Source organism: Bos javanicus, chromosome 2, assembly GCF_032452875.1.
Source record: "Bos javanicus breed banteng chromosome 2, ARS-OSU_banteng_1.0, whole genome shotgun sequence".
In the NCBI taxonomy this organism is placed as follows: Eukaryota; Metazoa; Chordata; class Mammalia; order Artiodactyla; family Bovidae; genus Bos; species Bos javanicus.
In genome coordinates, this window is record NC_083869.1 from 13,180,636 (window position 1) to 13,203,469 (window position 22,834).

General features: G+C 37.9%; 1 long non-coding RNA gene across 2 annotated transcripts in view; it reads right to left on the minus strand.

The window, feature by feature from the left end:
- LOC133257557 (uncharacterized) overlaps positions 1–22,834 on the minus strand; it is a 527,623-nt gene that overhangs the window by 467,210 nt on the left and 37,579 nt on the right. For both annotated transcript variants that reach the window (XR_009739603.1, XR_009739601.1), the window contains exon 2: positions 9,708–9,826. This is a non-coding gene — a long non-coding RNA (uncharacterized LOC133257557). The remainder of the gene's footprint in view (positions 1–9,707; positions 9,827–22,834) is intronic.

Here is a 22,834-nt window from a genome sequence, read left to right on the forward strand (position 1 = left end):
TATAAAAACAATACACTGACCAAATCCTTCATGGTGATGTCCGCCCCTGTTGACTAGCAGTAACTTTCATAAGACTAGCAGAAACCTTCTGCAAGGTTCATGTCCCCCTTCACCAAAACCACATATATTCTGACCTTCCCCCCTACCTCTTCAGACCAGTTTCTCAGAGCTATCTGGGGTGCTGTCTTCCAGGCTATAGCCCTGATTTTGCCCCAGATAAAACTTGACTCACAACTCTCACACTGTGCAGTTTTTTTAAGTCAACACACTGCCTTTAATAAATCCTCATGATTAAAAGGGCCAGTTGAATCACGAAAAAATGATACCTTTACCAAGTAATGCTGATAATACCATGCCTCCTTTTCCTTAGAGGGATCATCTTAGCACTTAAAAAAAAGCTGAAAGCACATGGATATGTATATGTATTCTCATGGTTGGATGAGACTCTGAATAAATTAGATTATGTTTGATAGGAACTTAAATTTTAAGATTGTGATAAATTTTAAGGTTGTGATAGATCCTCATGTGCATAGAAACGGTGCTATAACTGAATAATCCAAGGATAAAACCAGAGAAAATACTTTTCTTCATATAGTAATTAACTCACATGGACTTGCAATGTCTCTGCCTAAACCGATATGCCTAAAAAAATAAATAAATAAATAGATCCAGTGACATTAGAAAGTATGTTAAGAATTTTCAATAGGGTACTACTTTATACAAAAGCTATTCTTCTGTGTGTGTGTGTGTGTGTGTGTGTGTGTGTGTGTGTGTTTAGTCACTCAGTCATGTCTGACTCTACGTGACCCCATGGACTGTAGCTCCCCAAGCTCCTCTATCCATGGAATTTTTCAAGGCAGGAAAACTGGAGTGGGTCACCATTTCCTACTCCAAGGAATCTTTCTGACTCAGGGCAATATAAATTCTCTCAGAGAGTAAAAGGGATGGAAGGTTTTTCTGACTCCTCCAGAATAGCTTCACTGACCTATTGTTTTTCAGTCTGTACATCTAGCAAACTCTTTACCAAACAACCAGAATGATACAGCAAGCTGTTAGAGCTGGTGAAAGGAATATTGAAACTCTTAACCTTCTTAGTATTTGTAAATTGTATACTTGTGTTATTCACTGGGAGCTTTAGTAAAAGAAAAGAATCACTTCCTTTGTGAGGTAGTTCACAGTTCTTTAAAAACACTCAAATTATCTCAAAGACTTGTTAAATTTCTGCAGTAAATGTGTTTTAGCAATAGCTGAATATAAATAGGACTTCCTTTAACACTAGCATTTTTCAGTAACTGAAGTCAAGTCTCTGTAAGGCAAAACATGTCAGCCTTCCAGTTCAAAGTGTCTCCAAAAACAAATCCTGTAGAGTTAAGGGTCAAAATCTCAATAGAAACATGTATATATTTCCATTTCTATCATGAATTAGAATTAATGATGTCCAGTAAATCTATATGCAGACTCACTACAATAAGACTATACTGCTAAGTCGCTTCAGTCGTGTCAGACTCTGTGCGACCCCACAGACGGCAGCCCACCAGGCTCCCCTGTCCCTGGGATTCTCCAGGCAAGAACACTGGAGTGGGTTGCCATTTCCTTCTCCAATGCATGAAAGTGAAAGTGAAAGTGAAGTCACTCAGTCGTGTCTGACTCTTAGCGACCCCATGGACTGCAGCCTACCAGGCTCCTCCGTCCATGGGATTTTCCAGGCAAGAGTACTGGAGTGGGGTGCCATTGCCTTCTCCCACGATAAGACTATAGCTGTGTTAAAAAATGCATTTATATACTTGAATACTAAGGTTTCTCAGAAACAGGCGAGCCATGAGGTTGGAATTTACCTCACAATAATTTTTCAGATACTCAGAATTTACCTTTTTGCTGCTAATTTTTCTTTCCCCTGAGTCTTTTTTTATAAAAATAAATATAGAGCTTTACTTTCCCTTCTTTATTGCATAAAAGACATATACTATTAGTTATCTATTGCTACATAACCTAGTGCTATAAAACTTCACAATATGAAGTAATATACATCTCACAGTCTCTGTGGGACCAGAATTCAGAAAAGGCATCACTAAGTGGATCCTCTGGTCCAGGGTTTGTCATGAGACTGCAATCACAGTGTTAGCCCACATGCTGGGCTGCAACCAAAAGGGAGCTCGGCTGAAGTCATCCCAGTGTTCAGGCGAAACAGGATCTACTAACTCACTCAGTGCCGGTGGCGTGATTAGGCTTCTCCCAAGCTACTGAATTGACTGCCTCACATTATTGAAGGCTGTTCACCAGAGGCAGCCCAGATAGCTCTCTGCATCAAAACTAGCAGGTGGGGAGATCCAGGGAGACAGGATACCAGCAAGACAGAAGTCACAGCATTTTATGACAACATTCCCTCACTGTTGCTGTAAATGACCCTTGAGAAGCAAATCACAGTCTAGCTACACTCAAGGGGAGGGCTAGAATACCAGGAAGTAAGGATCACTGGAAAACATATCAGAAGCTGCTGACACAACTATAATTATACTCTTTTTACACCTTTTTTTTAACACAAAAATAAATTGCAGAAATTATTTGCTTTCAGTATAAAAAGCCTTTTTCATGGTCACATAGTACTTTACTAGTTGCTGTATCATATTCAACCAACTTTTTGTAGCTGGGCATTTAGGTTATTTCCCACATTTTACTATTACACTTACACAATCAATAGTGTCTTCTATAGTTTAAATTCATATTTGTATAGATGTATCTTCAAAGTAAATCTCTAGATATGATCATAGGTAAATACATGTTTAACTTTATTAGATATTACAAAATTCCCCTCTGTAGGGATTATAATATTTTGCCTTCACATCAATAGGACAATATATGTCTCTCCACAACCTTACCAAATTATATTGTCAAGCCTTTATGCTTTTGCTAGTCTTTCAATCATTCCATACATTTGAGCTACTAGATATCTTTTTCTGTGAACTATTTATATCTTTTTTTCTCTCAGGTTTTGGCCTTTTATCCTCTTTTTATGATCCCTCTTATATATTAAGAAAATCAGTTCACTGTCTATTATATGTTGCAGATATTTTCTCCCAATTGGTCATTTGTCTTTTGACTTTGCTGATAATTTTTTCCCCATGCAAAAGTTTCATGTGGTCAAATTTACCAATTTTTAATTTTATTACCTCTGAACTTTAAGTCATAAACAGAAAAGTTCTCCCACACCAGAATTATAAGAAAATGCACTGATATTGTCTCCTAGAACACAGATAGTTTCATTTTTTAATATTTACATCTCTTATCCATTTGCAGTTTATTCTAGTGTTTTTATGAAAAGCACAGATCCAATTTTATCATTTTTGAAATGGCCAGTCTGTTTTCTCAACACCGTTTATTTTAAAAGTCTATCTTTTCCACAGAGAATTTAGATGTCATCTTTACTAGGTAACAAATTTCAACATGCGTTAGATCTATTCTTGGAATTTCTGTTCTTTCCATTAGACTTTCTAATCAAGCCCTAGTACCACACTGCTTCCCTGGGGGCTCAGCTGGTAAAGAATCTGCCTGCAATGTGGGAAATCTGGGTTTAATTCCTGGGTTGGGGAGATCCCCTGGAGAAGGGAATGGAGAATTCCATGGACTGTACAGTCCATGGGGTTGCAAAAACCTGGACATGACTGAATGACTTTCACTAGAGTACCACAATAGTTTAATTGTAGCAGTTTTATAGTATGTTTTAATATCCCCCCCATTGCTGTTTTTTTAGAGCTTTTCTAGTTTCTTCTTCATGATTTTTTTTTTATCAACTTTATTACCACCTTGTCTAACTCCAAAAGAAAAAGAAACTTGTTGACCTTGTTATTGGGATCATGCTGAATTGACATCCCTACAAGGTGGAGTTTGCCCATCTCAGAACAGAGCATGTCATTTCACTGTTCAAGCATTCAAAGTCCTTCTCATACAGCCCTTTCACGTTTCTTAAGGTCATTCCTACTTCACGCTGCATTGCACATAGGCTCCCCTCTTTCATCAAACCTTCTAACCAAAACACATAAACTGTTGTTTTTTGTACCTTAAGTTTACATCTTATTACAATGTTATCAGTATATCCCAAACCGCATAAGCACATTGTGCCTCCGTAATCGGAGTAAATGGGAATTTGAGAGATTTCAAGGTCACCCACAATTTATTACCTAACCTAATGAAATTCTAGTAGCTTTTAAAATCCTGGTTAAAGAATTTATTACTGCTGGTTTTAAGGGTGAAGAAAATTTAATGATTACAATGTTTTGAAATGTTCCAGTTAAAACATAAAGAGTAAGGGAAATACTGGTTTTATTACACAGCTTAAATCAGCTTTTAAACTGATTTAGAACCAAAATGAATGAATGTTCACGCTTCAGATAGTGCAATGCCAAGATTACTACTACCTCAGACACCATATTAAAAAAAATTAAAGTTCACACTTACTGAGTGAACAAACAGATGGATAAATACTAACAGGCACTAGGCCACATTTATCCATTGGAGTAATGAATGCCACCTCATTTTCATTTGATCAAGAAGAAAAATCTAAGCAGTTTCGATCTACAAACATCAATATTTCTTACTGATAAATGAAATAAAATCAGAAAAGCAAACAACTTTTATTGATGGTTTTCCCTTTAACTACTAAATCTGCTTTCTGACAGGCAATGAAATAATAACACATAATATCAGAATCAAATTTTGTAATCACCAACAGGAACTCTCTGGAACCTAAATGAAGATGAAGCCCCCACACATGGGATGTACTTGAAATTTTAAACAGTAAAATGAGGTCATCTCAAATAGCTATTTTTAGCCTAAACACATAAGCCAAAGAACACTAAATACAAATCAATTAAGTTGTCAGAAAATCTCTTCAACTCCAGCCCTTTAATGTGAAAACTATGCCACGCAAAATTGCTAAGGTTAAAACTGCAACACCATTTTAGAAAGGATTTAATTTTTTTAATGCACACAGAAAGGAAAACTTTCAGTTGAAGTAAATGTCCTTGAGTTCTTTATGTAAACAAATTTTGAATGTCGTAATGAGAAAGAACCTACTGGATTCTGTATTAGAACTATAGCTCACCGAAGGCAATAGCACCCCACTTCCTGGAAAATCCCATGGACGGAGGAGCCTGGTAGGCTGCAGTCCATGGGGTCTCGAAGAGTCGGACACGACTGAGCGACTTCACTTTCACTTTTCACTTTCATGCATTGGAGGAGGAAATGGCAACCCACTCCAGTGTTCTTGCCTGGAGAATCCCAGGGACGGCGGGGCCTGGTGGGCTGCCGTCTATGGGGTCACACAGAGTCGGACACGACTGAAGCAACTTAGCAGCAGCAGCAGCAACATTAAAATAATCAAATTGCAAAGATGCCTTCCCCCTCACCTAATTCTACATTCACCTTTCACTTTATATTCAACAGTCAATCCCAAGGCATTTCACCCCATCTTCCTGAAAAGCACTTTAATATTCCTTTCCTTCTGTAATAATAACTTAATAAGAGTGTGTAATTTTGCCTCACTTTTCTTTCTTTGAGAGTTTTTTTAGGGAATAACAATAAGTGAAGCTTTTGATATTTAGTAGAATTTGGCCACAGCTTTATTAAACTTCACTGAACTTCATCAAGTTCATTTTTATATAAGGCTGAATATCTTAACAACTCAAAAACCAATTCAAACCATTCGTGAGGCTATACAGTTCCAGTGGGTTTAAGTGTAGTCTTTAGAACAGACCAGAATCAGAAAATATTAGTTACGTAAAATTTTTAAAAGATTCTATAAAACCACAAAAAAATTGAACTATAAATACTATTAAGAACACATGATATTTAAAAGGTAAAGAGAAACTGACTGATAGCATGCCAGTTCAAGATAAAGCTTCCAATCTGTTCTCTTTCACAGCCAAACAAACCTATCTCCATTATGGAAGATCCATCATTCCAAAATTTCAAACAGCCCTTTTTCCCCCTAATCAGAAGTCTGTACAACAGTGAAAAACATATCTGACAAAACAGACCTCTTGTCATTTATTGCTGTTTACCCTTGAATGCATTTCACAGCTTGAATAAGTCTTTGTTTTACCAACTCTAACCCAACAAAAAAAGCTCACTTGTCAACCTACATAGAAAATAACTCAAATTGTTTCTTTACAACTCGAGATTATAGAGTGGTGGTAACCCTTTCATCCAGAGTACCTCAGCAATGCCAATTTATTTCTGACTTTCACATTTTAAAGCATCCAAATCAGATGGTTTGGTAACTCTCAAATAAGATTTTCTAGTAAGCATTTAAAAAATAAGAGTCAAAAAGTGGTTCTTTGTCACCAAGGTCATGCAGAAAAATGTAGGAGTAACCAACTGCTCAATGAGTAAGTGCATTTACATTAAAGGTTAATATATTCAGTCTTTCAGTTCAAGAATAAACCATCTGGTTTCAAACGCAGAGTTGAAATGAGTCTATAAAAAGGTAAGAATTCTTGAAAACAGTTCAGAAATATACATCCTGTAACTTCAAATATTCACTACTTCTTTTAAAAAAAAAATTATGATTTATATTCAAACCTACCAAATGAACATCTGCCCTCTACACATCACTGACACACAGGTGAGTAGGGTATTACTATCTCTAGACTTCAATCTACCAAGAGTTGTCATTTTAACATGTCAGTACAGCAGTCAGGTAGACCTATGCCTGACCTATGCAAATATATTCTTCATCTATCATCTTCCCTCTATCCCTGGGCATCTCCCTGTCCATCTTGTGGGCACAGGGCCATGCAGGGCTGTGGCCGGAGACGTAGGAACCAGTGGCCTCATCTTCATGACACCCCTGAGAAGCATTGCCATTTTTTGATTTCTCAGCAATCACTTGCTACCCCTCCAATACCTCTGTTAGAGTGTCTACCAAATGGAATAAACCACTTTCAGAACCTTGTGGAAACTCACCAAATAACTTCAAACAAGGTCCAAAATTAAACATTAAACCACAATCCTTTGGTGCCCCAAAGTCCTTTGTATCAGTTATCTATTGCAATTTAGCAAACCACCCCAAAACTTAGGCCTCAAAATAGCAATTTATGGCATCTCACAATTCTGAAGTTACTTCTTCTATTCCATATGGTGTTGGTTAGGGTCCCTCCCACAGCTACATTTATTTGGTAGCTGAGCAGGAACTGGATCATCCAAGAAAACCTCATTCGTATAGCTAGGAATTGGTCCTGACTGTCAGCTGGACAACTCAGTTTTTCTTCATGTGGTATCTTTCTCCATATGGTGACTCATCTTCCAGGGCCTCTCCACCTTGGTTCTTCTCACTGGCAGGATGGCCTGGATTTCCCTATATTGTGGCAGCTGGAATCCAAAAAGAGCAAGAGCAAAACTGCCACTCCCTCAAAACTAGGCCCAGAGCTGGCTCAGCATCACTTTTTTGTCTTTAGTATTCTACTGGTTAGAACAAGTCACAAGCCCAGCCCAACTCAAGATAGGTGGGGTGTTTGGGAGATAGGCTGCAACTCTGGTAGGAGTGGAATGCATACACAGGAAAAGGAGGAATTGTTGTGCAGCTATTTTGGGAGACTATCTACCACATCTTAAGCACAATTTGCATGAAAATACCTCTAAAGAAGAGGAAAAGGGGTCCTTAAATAATAGGGCAACATATGCTCACTTGACTCTTTGCTTGTACAGGAAACACATTAAATGACACAAGGAAGAAATGTCAAGAAAAGTCTACTTTTACTGGAGTGGGTAGCCATTCCCTTCTCCAGGAGATCTTCTCGACCCAGGGATCGAACCTGGGCCTCCTGCATTGCAGGCGGACTCTTTACCATCTGAGCCACCAGAGAAGCCCATGATATTTAAAAATCAGGACAGTGTGACATGCTTCTTTTATTCTTAATATTACTCAGTTCCATGATTACTAAAAATTGCTAAAAAAAAAAAAAAAAAAATACCACCGCATTAACTAATCAGAGCTACATGGCTCTACCAGACCTCTCCCAGCGTGGCTTGCTTTCAATGGCAGTCAGTCATATTCTGTTGCAGTAAACACAGAGGTCCAGAAATTAGAACAGTCCTATGAAAGGGAGTCAGAGCACCTTTCCCAAAACCACAAATTAGATAGGAGCATCTATTACTACATCAGTAGCCATGTTAATATTTAGTTAATACTTACACTGTTTTCATCCTTCAGTAATTACTTGAGCCTTGCCAGGCTGTAGTCATGTTTGGAAAGAAAACAATACTGTGGTATCAATTCCTACTTCTGAGTGCCATTTCAAAATTACACCCAAAGTATGAAATTATTGGGCTTCCCAGGTGGTGCTAGTGGCAAAAAACCCACCTGCCAATGCAGGAGACGTAAGAGTCATCAGCTGATCCCTGGGTTGGGAAGATCCCCTGGAGGAGGAAATAGCAACCCACTCTAGTATTCTTGCCTGGAGCATCCCATGGATAGAGGAGTCTGATGGGCTACAGTCCATGGGGTCACAAAGAATCAAAGTGAAGTGACTTATTGCTTCCCCCAATAACCCCCTTTCTGATGGCCAGGAGATAGAAGGAAAATTGAAATTAAAAAAAATTGAAAACTGAAATAAAAAAGGAGAGCTCCCTAGAAGAAGAATAAGAAGTTATGTGCTTTCCTATACACAAAAGCCTCAGCTAGCCTCAATGGCCTTTCTCTTCAAAAGAGTCAACAGTAATTGGACTATGGTGAGTTATTTTTTGGAAATCATAAGGAGTGATGGAAATGCCATCAAATGAGACAGAGAAGACTGGAGCAGAAGCAGGTTTGGAAGGAAAGAGTTTTGAACATGTCTAATCTGAGATGCTTGTTAGACATCTAAGTGGAGAAGTAAAGTCAGCTGTTAAATACTGATGTCAGTAGCTCAGGCTCTGGGCTGGAGATATAAATTTGGAATTTGTTGGCACCTACTCGGAGAAGGCAATGGCACCCCACTCCAGTACTCTTGCCTGGAAAATCCCATGGACGGAGGAGCCTGGTAGGCTGCAGTCCATGGGGTCGTGAAGAGTCGGACACAACTGAGTGATTTCACTTTCACTTTTCACTTTCATGCATTGGAGGAGGAAATGGCAACCCACTCCAGTGTTCTTGCCTGGAGAATCCTAGGGACAGGGGAGCCTGGTGGGCTGCCATCTGTGGGGTTGCACAGAGTCAGACACAACTGATGCGACTTAGCAGCAGCAGCAGCACTTGGTATATCAGCTATGAGAATGGATACAACCACCAAGGGAGTGAGTGTGTTGGAATACTTCAGCAATCAGAGGGAAGGGAGAAAAGGGAGCAACAGTTAATGAGACTGAGAACTGGCCAGTGTGCCCAGATGAAAACCACAGAACCATGTGAAGAAAGGGCATCAAGGAAGGGGGTTGAGCACTCATGTCATATGCCCTCAAAGGTCACATGAGACGAAGACTGAGAAATGACCATTAAAAGCAAAGCAAAAAACGGAACGCATTATTTCACAAGCACAATGTCAAACTGCCCTGTGAGACAGCATGTAATCATGCTCTAATAACCACATAAATTTAAATTTTCTAGTTCCGTACTCTTCTACTTAAGTTTAAAGGAAAAACTATTAAGTAAACTGGTTTTCTGTCAGACATAAGTAAAAACTTTATTTTTTGATTCCCAAAATCAACATGGCATGACCATATGCCTTATGCTTAGTTACCTCAATAACAGCGTTTCCAGCAGTGCAGGACACAGCCTGTTGTTAAGATCATACCCGAGGCACCAGTGCCATCTGTTTGAAGTCTCCTTTTCCCGTCTTCCTTATCTACAGAAAATAATCTGAACAAAAGAAAAAATATCAAAGATAATACAAGTCAAAAGCTCACCATAAACTGTAAGAGCAACACTTACAGTTTGCAACATCCCAAAGATTAAAAGTTTCACTGAGGAAAAAACTTAACTGTCTTGAGTTCTTATGTTTAAGTATCTTTTTCCCCCAATCATATAACAAGGCAAATATGAAGATCTTGCATAAGGAATCAGACACTCTCAGGAAAGAACTTTACCCACTGTCTGACACCTATGTGTTACATAGGGCAAGTAAACAGCATAAATGCTAAGAATGTTACTGTTACATTAACAGGGCTTCGAGGATGCTGGACTCTTAAAATGCTATAGTAACTCATTTTTCTCAGAAGAGGGAAAAAAAAGAAAGAAAAAAAGAAAGAGATCAAAATAATAAACTCCCTAGATCACCCCACTCCAGTCCTCTTGCCTGGAAAACCCCATGGATGGAGGAGCCTGGTAGGCTGCAGTCCATGGGGTCTCGAAGAGTCGGACACGACTGAGCAACTTCACTTTGACTTTTCCCTTTCATGCATTGGAGAAGGAAATGGCAACCCACTCCAGTGTTCTTGCCTGGAGAATCCCAGGGACGGGGAAGCCTGTTGGGCTGCTGTGTACGGGGTCCCACAGAGTCGGACACGACTGAAGCGACTTAGCAGCAGCAGCAGCAGCAGCATTTCATCACATTTCCCTTGATGCCATGATTTCCTTCAAGTCCATGACACTATTGTCTTGTCATCCATCTTCCAGTTACAAGAATAAAAGTGTTTATTACTCTGCACATTAGCTATATTTCTAATGAAGCAGCGCACAAATAGAACTGTATTTTCCTTATGATTGAGATTGTGATTTCAGAGTGCTGAAGGAAGACATACTTTAATATTATTTTCCAGGATGAAATGCACTCACTCAACAATGAGATATGCATGGAACGCTAGTTCATGGGAGACAGCACCGCAGGCATTGTGATTTCAAACCACAGCTCCTGCTACGAGGAGGTGTGACCCTTGCGCAGCCAGGACCTAAAACACACGGACCTAAAAGGCAACAACAAAGAGCTGGGCAACATGAGCAGCAAGTGAGTGATACAGAAAACAAGTGTTATGGAACCTGAACTGCAAAAGACGACTCCCAAGAGATGTGGTCTAGACAGTCTCCAAAAGCCAATGAGTCTCTCCCAGGGCTTTTCAGAAGGAGTAGGAACTGAACCTAGAGGCAAGAGACAAGACACGGCACAGACGAAGACTCAGAGGCGAGGTGATTCTGGGTTGGTGACTAGACATGACCAGTTGAAGTGGAAAATTCAAATTAGAAAGTTGAAAAGAGAGGGGAACAAATGGCTGTATGCTAAGAACAGCACCGCTGCTCTTCTCTCCCTCTCATTTCTTGCCTCTTCTCCCTGTACCCCACACCACCCTCTGCCTGGCTTTGGATTAACCATGACCTCTAGAGTCAGAGAAACTTGAATCCCAACTACACTTCTCAGTACCTGTACAACCTGAGAAAGTTATTTAACTATCGGAGCCTCAATTTTCTTATATGTGAATAATGATAAGTATATCTATTTTAAAAGTCTTATAGTTTTTATATTTATATGTATAGTAATAATAATATCTAGTACTGTGTTAGATACCATGGTCAGATTACGGTCAGATCATTTGCAGTGTCTCATTTAGACCTGAGTTAATCCTCAGCTGCCCTCAGGGTTCATATTATTTCCTTTGTGCACTGAGAAAATTGATAATCAGGTCAAACTACTTGTCCCAAACCATAAAGACAAAAATTGGCAAAGCAAGAATGGATCAGAGGTGCTGCTGACCCGAAGTCCTCATTCTTAGCTACTCTGATACAAGAGAGATAATAAATGCAAGACAGGAAATGGCAACCGACTCCAGTATTCTTGCATGGAGAATCCCATGGACGGAGGAGCCTAGTGGGCTACAGTCCACAGTGTCGCAAAGAGTTGGACACGACTGAGTGACTTCACTTTCACTTTTCACTTTCACTTTTCACTGTCCAAAATTCTATGAGATATTTTGTATCCGTTATTCTTGTTTTTCTTGCTATTATCATTATTATTATTATAGATGAGAAAACTGAAATCCAAAGATTTTTATTTAACTTTCCACATGTGATATTGCAGGCAGCTCACAGCAAAAATAGACTAGAGTCTGATTAGCAAAGTTCTTAGATTTCAAGTTTAAAAGTTTGTTCATTTTTCTCCATTAATAGAGCACCATTGCAGTTTGCTTAATGTGGGAATAGAATAATAAAGGCATTCTTTTAGCAGGGTCAATCTGATCCCTAACAGAATCAAAATGTTCTGTCTTTGGAAAGACACAAATGACTATTATCACTTTGTTGTATATTTTGAACATAGTTCTTCCCTCTTGTCTTGACTAGAAGTTCCTTAAGAGGAAAATTTATTTCCCATATATCTTTATATATCCAGAGCTTAGCATAAATTTATGTACCTTAGTGCAGATGCAGAAGCATTTAATTGCAAAAAGAATGGGTGAATGAAATGAATATATTAAGTTCAAATGGAAGCACTTTTAGGAGTCCACATGGCAGCTTAAGGGATTTATGAACCTCACTGAAATGTATTTAAAATGTAGACTGTACATACTTAAGTGCATTTTCAAGAAAAAAGCTACACACATTTTGTCAGATTTTCAGAAAATTTCAGGACCTCATAAACATTAAATACCATTAGACTCAGGTAGGAAGACCAGTTAAAAGCAATTGAATTTGTTCAGGAAAAGAAAAGGAAAATAGTGATGTTGCAATAGATATGGAAAGAATAACACAGTTAATGACATTCCATAAATAAATCTACAGATTTTGACACCAAAAACCAGAGGTCACATGGAAATAGAAAATAGACTTGTGCTTGCCAAGAGAGAAGGGGGTTGAGGGAAGGAGGGTTTGGGAGTTTGGGATTAGCAGCTATATTAATAAACTATTATATATAGGATTGATAAACAGTAAGGTATTACTGTATAGCACAGGAAGCTATATGCAATATTCTGTGATAAACATAATGGAAAAGAATATATATGTATAATGGAGTCACTTTGCTGTACAGCAGAAATTAACACAATAATGTAAGTCAACTATACTTCAATAAAACTAAAAAAATAAAACAGTAGTCTTTGGGCCTAGCATAATAATACTGTGTGGTGTCATTGTAATGGCTATTTCCAAGGAGAGATGGCAGAGATATAACTTTTCCAGCTACCTGACTTCTTTCATAAATGCTAGAAAGTCTTTAGAAATTAAAAATGCATAGATCACATTCTTACAATCCTATAGTGAAAGCAGACACTCTTTTTGCAAGTTGACAGTCTACAAATGTTTATTGAATTCTGATATATGTGAAGAAATTGAAATTAGAGACACAGAGATAAGGAGTAGCAATTGTGTCCCTTTTTGCTTGAAAACTGGAGAAATCTTGTTTAATGAGAAGAAGAAGCCCAGAGATTTTTAAAGTATACTTAATGAATCACTAACATGATATGGATTGAACCATAGACAATGGCCTCTTTAGTAAGACTGAGAGTGTATATTTGTCTCTAGGCATTGTGAGATTGAAATAAATCAAACTACACTCTTGCTCTTATTTCCCTTCTGTTTTCAGTATTTTAGATGAATTATATTAAGCTTTAAAAAGCATAAGTTTTCAATAAATATGCAAAGAGAGGGCTCCAAAGAAGAGGCCAAAAGAAGATACCCCATTGTTCATTGTAGCACTATTTACAATAGCTAGAACTAGCAAGCAACTTAGATGTCCATTGACAGATGAATGGATAAAGAAGTTGTGGTATATATACACAATGGAATATTACTTAGCCATAAAAAGGAATGCATTTGAGTCAGTTCTGATGAGGTGGATGATCCTAGAGCCTATTATACAGAGTGAAGAGAGTCAGAAAGAGAAAGATATCGTATTCTAATGTATATATGTGAAATCTAGAAAAATGGTACTGGAGAATTTATTTACAGGGCAGCAATGGAGAAACACATTTGACTGACTCAAATGTGTTCCTTTTTATGGCTAAGTGATATTGCATTGTGTATATATACCACAACTTCTTTATCCATTCACCTGTCAATAGACTTCCCTGGTGGCTCAGATGGTAAAGCGTCTGCCTACAATGCAGGAGACCCAGGTTTGATCCCTGGGTCGGGAAGATCCCCTGGAGAAGGAAATGGCAACCCACTCCAGTATTCTTGCCTGGAGAATCTCATGGATAGAGGAGCCTGGTGGGCTGCAGTTCATGGGGGTCACAAAGAATTGGACAAAACTGAGCAACTTCACTTTTAATGGAGAAACAGACATAGAGAATAGACTTATGGATATGAGGAGAGAGGAGGGGAGGGTGAGATATATGGAAAGAATAATATGTAAACTTAAATTACCATATGTAAAATAGATAGGCAACAGGAATTTGCTGTATGACTCAGGAAACTCAAACAGGGGCTCTATATCAACCTGGAGGGGTGGGATGGAGAGGGAGGTGGGAGGAAAGTTCAAAAGGAAGGGGATATATGCATACTTATGGCTGATTCATGTTGAGGTTTGACAGAAAAACAACAAAATTCTGTAAAGTAATTATCCTTGTAAGGTCTGTAAGAATTTCAAGCCATAGCATTTCTACTAATAGATATACACTGCTATCTTTTCACTGCTTTCTCTCTAGGTGACTGCCAGTATAGCTGGACATCAGCTAGTTTTAAATTAACTAATTCAAGTTTTCTGAAAATGACCATGCATGTTGAATGTATGTGAAAGAAATTATTCAAACTCAATGACAAAGGAAAATTTATAAAAGTATTTAACATCTTTGCTAACTGAAAAGAATGAAAATTGAAGACAGTGTGCAGGGACAATCATAGACTTGCTCTACTCTTGAGCCAGAAGCAGCCACTAGTGGCTGAGAGTGTTGCTTCTGCAAATAATAAGAACTAAATGTGCCTCTAGAGAAAAGATGTGACAAAGTTAGAGTCATTGCTGGAAGTCAGAGGCTGGACTGTTATAACTCCTACAACTTGTTCTTGAGGTGGGCCTAGCTTTATAAGATGCTCCAGATAGAGGGAGGCAAGAGAAGAACAGCAGAGTGTCATCAATGTCAAGCAAGGCCTCTCTAGGATCGGTGGCATGATCTGCACTGTTGCTACTACAGTGACAAGCAGTACCAATAAGAGACTTGGATCTGGGCTGGGACACCAATGGCTAGGAGGAAACAACTGCAAAAATAAGACTATGAAGGATGATCCAGAAGCAGAGGCACAGGAAAAAAATAAATGCAAAAGTCTCCCACAAAGGTGATCTTACCATATCACTTTTGCAATTTTATTGCATGTTACTAGCCAGAGAGGGGGACAAAACATCTAAAGGAGTATAACCAAGCTAGACCCAGTGGTTATTTCTAGAAATTTTGCTTTCTATTACATACTCCTTTTATGCATTTTTATAAGGAGCATATATTGATTTTTGTATCAGAAGAAATAAAGACATGTACTTTTATACCTATAAAAAAACAACTTCTCTACCAAACAAAATTCCAGAACCCCATGAAGATGCTTAATGCCAAAAAAGTAAAAAATCAAGTGATAAATTCACTCAAAATTAATTTTATGAAAGTGTGGTAAAAATTTTATTTTTTAATTATATATAGTTAAAGGTGTATTATAGAAAAGACTTTCAGATAAATACGTGTAGATTGCCCAAGGAGATGTATTAAAGAAAAACTTGCATGAAAAAAAAATGAAGAGGAAATTATGAAACAAAAAGGCAAAAACATTTAGACTCAAATACTGGCAAATTTCCCAGAATAATGCATAAAAAGAGAAAGGCATTTTTTAAGAGAAAGAATAGCCAAGAAACATGGAAGGACAAGAACCAGTCCTGGCCATGATACATATTTCATAGCTGCTGTATTTAGGTATAATTTACATACAGTAAATTCAACCATGTTAAAGAAAAGAAAGAAAAGGAAAAGAAACATGGAAGATACATTGAGAATCACCAATATACATGTAAGAGGAGTTCCAGAAGAATGTAAGCTATAAGAGTAGAAATACTTGAAGAAGCCATAACTAAGAAATTTTCAAATGTGAAGCAGTACATATATCTTCAGATCAAAAATGCTCTGTTACTAAGCATAATAAATGAATTCACACCCTAATGCATTACAGGGAAAGTGAAATAACATCAGGAGTGAAAGTATGTCAAAAACATACCCAAGTAATACACTACACATTTTTTATCCACATTATTATTTGTATTTTAATATCTCACACATAGTATTTATTTATGTCTCTCCTCTTAATGCTCTTGTCTTTCTCTGATTTAACCTTCTGCATCATAACTTTTCAAGACGAAAAGTATCATTTACTTTAACGTGGGACAAAGATTATTATTTCATTAATGTTTTAGTCCATAAGGACAGAGACCATGTATTCTTTTTTGCAGTTGTAACTCCAGCACCTGGAAATGTCTTATACTTAGTTCTAGTGTTCAATAATGTTTAATAGCTGAAAGAGCAAATACTCTAAGAAATTAAGTGACTTCCCTACTTTGACTTCTAATAAATGATAGAGCTGAACAATTTGTTGTTGACTGTTAATTCATTTTGGTTTCACCACAGAGTCAAATACTTAAGTATTCTTTCTACATAGGCTACTGCCCATCCATTTCCTCTTCATCTATTTCTTGGCTAATGATTTCTTTCAGATCAATATTCTAATTAACCCTGCTTTTTTTTTAATCTACTCTTCTTTTTTGGCTCTTTCTTCTGTCATTCAACATGTTGTTATCAGTCACAAATGTATGTACTCCTCAAATTTATTGCATATATTTTTATATCTATATGCAAGTTATTGGGAAAAATATACATCCGAAACAGATGAGTCAAGAAAAAATGATGATTTGAAGGGGTAAGTGCAACTCAACAAATATTTTTTAAGGCATATGGTCAAAGTAAGATGCTAGGTTCATCCCTCAAAGATATTACATAGTATATTAAAAAGCACATTATAAATACATATACATGATAGAGGGAGATTCTAGGAGAAACATGCTATAGCATTCTAAAAAGGAAAAACAATTTTAGGCTGACATCATGGAATAGGTGACTACTGTGAGGGCCTTGGAAAGACTAGCAGCATATTGACAGAAACAGATGAAAGTAGATAGAATTTCAGTCCAAGAAAAAGAATGAGCAAACAAATAGAAGCAGAAAAATATGCAACTGTTAAAATGCAGCCACCTCTTAACTTGGTCTTCATGATAGGGTGGGTACAGAAAAGTAACAACGGAGAAAATGTTGGAAATACGGCTTAAGGATATATAGAGCCTTGAATGTCTACTGAAGACCTTGTATATAATTTAGTAGGCAACAAGGAACCGTTAAAGATTAAAAAGAGAGAGAGAGGGAGAAACTGTATCATGTCAAAGATATGCTTTTTGGAGTTTGAATATGATGAGTTAGTACTTATCCCCATGAATTTAAGGTCTGGCAGAACATCTAGGGGGAAATGCACAGGTGAAAATGAAAGATGGCACTCAGGAGAGGAGCTGGAGCTAGAAACGATGATTAACATCTTGGGAGGGAATCGGGACAAAGACAAATGTAAAACACATTAGGCAGCTGTTCAAGGATCCAGTCAGTGAGCTTGGGGCAGTCAGCAATGAAGAGTGCTTCATTAAGTCAAGAGGAAACAAGGTTAAGAAAAAGACCCTGGATTTGGCCTTTAGAAGATATTCTTCAATGACAAATATCAGTACCAGTAGGATGGGTGAGAGCAGGAGCCTGAATAGTAGAGATTAACTGTAAAATAGGAGAAAGAGCTAATGTCCTATGGGAAAATCTGGTAGTAAAAGGTGTCTGTATAAGAATTGAATGAGGTTTCTTAGGACAAAGGAATCCTGAGCATTATTTTGACGTAGCAGAAGAATTAGGGCATATCACAAACTCTCAAAATACTCATTTCTCCATCTTGTGATACTTATTTACTTCTCATTCCCCCATGTTAGACTGCAATTTAATCAAGTGTAGATGCTATGTCTTATTCACGGCTGTTTTCCCAGCAACCAACTCATTGCCTAACACACTGAAGACACTTAACACAAATATTTTAAGATTCAAGAAAAGATTTGAGGATGTTATGAGCGAAAATGAAACTGGTATAGCAAGTTCCTGGAGGATATGTGAAGGATTAGGATCAGCAATAGGAGGAAGGATTAAATGTGAGTGATAATAGTATTTATTATCTAATTATCCCCACTGGTTTAGTTGCAGAACTTAAAAAGTCATGTTATAAAATTTTTTATATAGAAAATAAATACTCATCTTATACAGGTAGTATATATTCCTTCCAAATATTCTCAGTTATATGTTTGTATCAGGAGTGTTCTGTTTTCAGCTTTGAAACACCCATTCAAAAAAGTTTGTGTGATCTTAAATAGTACTTTAAATAACAAACAGATAAGCTTGAAAGTTAAAGCAAGAAAGTTAACCCTGATTCAAGGAGAAAAAGCTGGGAAGTCTAAGAAATCTTTGATGAGCAGAAAGAAGAAAGTCACATAACACAGAAGATAAAACTCAGGAGAATATTCATCATCCCTCTTCTATCCTTGGGCTTCCCTGGTGGCTCAGACGGTAAAGAATCTACCTGCAAAGCGGGAGACCTGGGTTCAATCTCTGGGTTGGGAAGATCCCCTGGAGAAGGGAAAGGCTGCCCACTCCAGTATTGTGGCCTGGAGAACTCCATGGACTGTACAGTTTATGGGGTCGGAGGTGACTGAGCAACTGTCACTCTCACTTTCATACTATCCTCACTGCCTCCTTTGCTTGTTTGGTTGGTTGGTTTGGGGGTTTTGTTTTGGTCAAGTATTTCTAGCCCTGTGAAAATAAAGAAGCCAGGATATGGGTGTCTATATTTCAAATCCACTTCAGTTTCCAGATTGTTTTATGGTACCAGCTGGAAGCTGCATTTTAAGAATTTGAGAAAAAGAGGAATAAAGGCATGACTGTACCTGCCAGGAATCACCTTGGTCCCCAGGTAACCACATGGTGAGAACCCTTCTCTTTGAGGATCTGGAGATAGTCTATCTTGGGTGTCCAACAGTTTTGTATGCAGTCAAAATGACTCAAGGTGGCAATGTTTTCTATTCCAATTGGTCCAAGTGAATAGATTTCAGCAAAATAATTTTTATATTAATATAAGATGCCTCTTGGTTTCCCTGGTAGCTCAGTTACTAAAGAATTATGCTGCAATGCAGGAGACCCCTGTTGGATTCCTGGTTTGGGAAGATCCCCTGGAGAAGGGATAGGCTACCCACTCCAGCATTCATGGGATTCCCTGGTGACTCAGACGGTAAAGAATTCACCAGCAATGCAGGAGACCTGGGTTTGATCCCTGAGTTGGGAAGATCCCCTGAAGGACAGCATAGCAAACCACTCTAGTATTCTTGCCTGGAGAATTCCATGGACAGAGGAGCTTGGTGGGCTATAGTCCATGGGGTCTCAGAATCTGACATGACTGAGAGACTAAGCACAGCACAGCACAGCACAGCAAGATGCCTCCAGCTTCAATTCCTAAAATTTCAAATGTGAATGGAATTGTGGGAGGTGGTAGCAATGAACAAAGAAAGCTGTAAGGAAGCAATGGTGTTTCTCCTGGTTTCCCAATTCAGTGAGGGACTCCACAAGAGGAAAGCAAATATGCCTACGCCCATGAGGTATGCTGTCACCTTCTGAACCCATTCAGCTGCAGCAACTGAATCTCAGATGGGAAGTGATTTGTCTGTACAGGCACACAGGGTGAGATAATCACAGTGCCAGGATCAGAATGTATCATCCCCCAATTTTTAGTCTGAGTCTTGAGCCATTACACTGTTATTATTTTACTCTCCAATTTATCCAGAGATATTTTTATTGTAGCTCCATTGTATTTCTGTTTAATGTTTCTCTTTCCACCCAAGCAGCCTGTCTTCTAAAACTTTGCTGGCCCTCACAATTATCTGTCTCTCCCAGTGTGAGGCCATCCTCTCCACAGCTCTCCCAGCGGGCTAGGTGAGTCATAACTCTGTAGGGATTTTCAGGTTTTGAAGAAGAAGGTGATTTCTCATGCAAAGGCAAATCATTACATTGGTTTCATACATCCCTGGAGCACTAATCACCTTAGAGTTCTGGTCCCAGAAGAACAGATGTGTTCTCTAGTCTTAAAACCAAAATTACTCTTTGGGTAACTTTTAATGCTCTTGAAGAAACAAAGCTCCATAAGAGAGAGAAAGACAAAATAATATGCCAACTACCACAGAAATTTTCAACAGTCAGTATGAAATTTGTTTTTTTCTTCTTTTCATTTCATCAAACACTCTGCAAACACTAATAATTGTCCCTCATTCTATCTCTGAAAATAAATTCTTTTCATAAGAGAAAAAAATACTAAAAGAGGGAGCATGCTTTGATATGATTTATTCAAGCCAGATCATTTGCACATCAGCATACCAAACTCCTTTTGCATATCAGAACACAGAATCATAAATCAAAACTGCCACATGAGGCTCTGGAAAGTGATCTAGTCCAACTCACTACCTTCAGGGACAGGAGAATTCTCAAATTGCCTCAGCTATAAGAGGTTTTTAATGACCTTTAAATTCCTTCTTTCTAATATTTAACAGTGCTGAGATGGAAGGAAGGACCTCCTTTACATCCAACCAAAATGGCTTAAGGAACAACAGTAAAATAGCATAAGAGTTTTGCTTTAGTTTGTAACATGTTGCTAATTTTTTTAATGATATAGTTGATGGCTATGGCAGAAAAAGTAAAAGTGCATATATATAATTTATATAATTCTAAATTTTTTTCTTTTTTTATTGGAGGATAATTGCTTTCAATATTGTGTTGGGTTTTGCCATACATCAACATGAATCAGCCACAGGTATACATGTGTCCCCTCCCTCCTGAATCCTCTTCCATCTCCCCTCCCACCCCACTCCTCTAGGTTGTCACAGAGTACTGGGTTGAGCTCCCTGTATCACACAGCAAATCCCCACTTGCTATCTGTTTTACATATGATAATGTATATGTTTCCATACTATTCCCTCAGTTCGTCCCACTGGCTCTTAAAAATAATAGATCATTGGTTAGGGTAATACAATCAAACAGCATGAACTAATAAGCTTCCTACACAATATGCTGTTACATAAAACCTGGAGGAAGTAATTCTAGCAGCAACTCTGTATCTTAGAAATAGTTTTATCTAGTGGTAGAAGCAAAATCTGAATTAATTTAAATAAAAAACTGAACTAAGCAATAACCGAACAATAATTTTCTCTCCATCATGTAAGACTTGGACAATATTCCCTTTAAAGAGGATTATGTAAGTGAACTATAGTTTCTAAAAGGAGAATTATGTTTTCACAAAGATGTTTTCTAAGGAAACTAAAATTTTAGTAGGCAATTATTTAAATACTTTTTCTTAATTTTAAATCTCTTCGAGTTTGTGTTGCCTGATATTTACAGTTTAGCTCCCAGATTTGCACATTCTAGACTAAGTACTGTTTTTCTAAAATCACCAATAGCTTTCTTGTTAAAATAAGATGTGTTTTTATTAAAATTCCCTGCTCATGCTTGTACCATCATTTCCAAGCTTACTCCAACAGAGGATTCAAGGGTAGTGACAGACAGAGGTCATGGCTTTCTAGGAAAAGTTTATACAAAACTTCAGAGGACTTCAAAATCCCTATGGGTCATTCATTTGCCATTGAAATGAAGAATCTGAGCAATTCATAGGTCACAATACACACAAGTTGTTTCAAGGACCTTCTCTAGATTTTGTTATGGTCCAGATTCTTATGTGTAATCTTTACCTGGATACACAGACCCCCAAGAGAACCGTGAATAAAATTCAGAGGATCAGTGAATGCAGATTATAAAATGTAACATTTTTATTGTCACTGACCTCTAAATGAAATTTATCATTTCCTGAAATTATGAGGCAACAAACCACAATGGTATTAAAACGCCACCAATAGTAACCATAGATATTTCCATATCACAATATGGTTGATGTAGATATTCTAAAATACATGCTTCATTTATGTTCATATCTCCTTTAAAGTAAGGTAGTTATGTATGCTGATATAGTAGGGAGTCCCTAAAGAAAGAGAAGCAGGAATGACTTTCTTGACATAAGAAAAGTCATTTTAGACCTAAGCCATTTCATGATCTAAGTCTGGCCACAACACTTGCCTTTGAACTGGTCTTAGTAATTAACAATCTTAAGGGAACAAAGGAATGCAGGAACAAAGGAAAAGCACTCAAGAAATAATAGTGCAGAGGTAAAACAGAATTCCAGTTCCTCCTCGAAGGACATATATAGCAATCTGATACAAATCTTCAAGTTCTGCAGGAGTGAAAGCCCACACCCATGTGGAGGATGGAGACTACAGGCTGAGACTGCAGACTGGTCAGGTGGAACCTAAGAAATGATGGTGTTGAACTTTTCTGACCCTTGTGACATCAATCAACTAAAGTTTGGACTCCGCTACTTCCGCTTCTTGACTACACTAAAGATCTTGACTGTATAGATCACAATAAACTATGGAAAATTCTTAAAGAGATGCAAATACCAAACCACCTTACCTGCCTCATAAGAAACCTGTATGCAGGTCAAGAAGCAACAGTTAGGATTGGACATGGAACAACAGACTGGCTCAAAATTGAGAAAGGCTGTATATTGTCACCCTGCTTATTTAACTTAAAAAAAAGGTACATCATGCAAAACGCAGGGCTGGATGAATCACAAGCTGGAATCAAGATTACCAAGAGAAATATCAGCAACCTCAGATATGCAGATGACACCACCTTAACAGCAGAAAGTGAAGAGGAACTAAAACGCCTCTTGATGTAGGTGAAAGAGGAGAGTGAGAAACCTGGCTTAAAACTCAGTGTTCAAAAGACAAAGATTATGGCATCCAGTGCTATC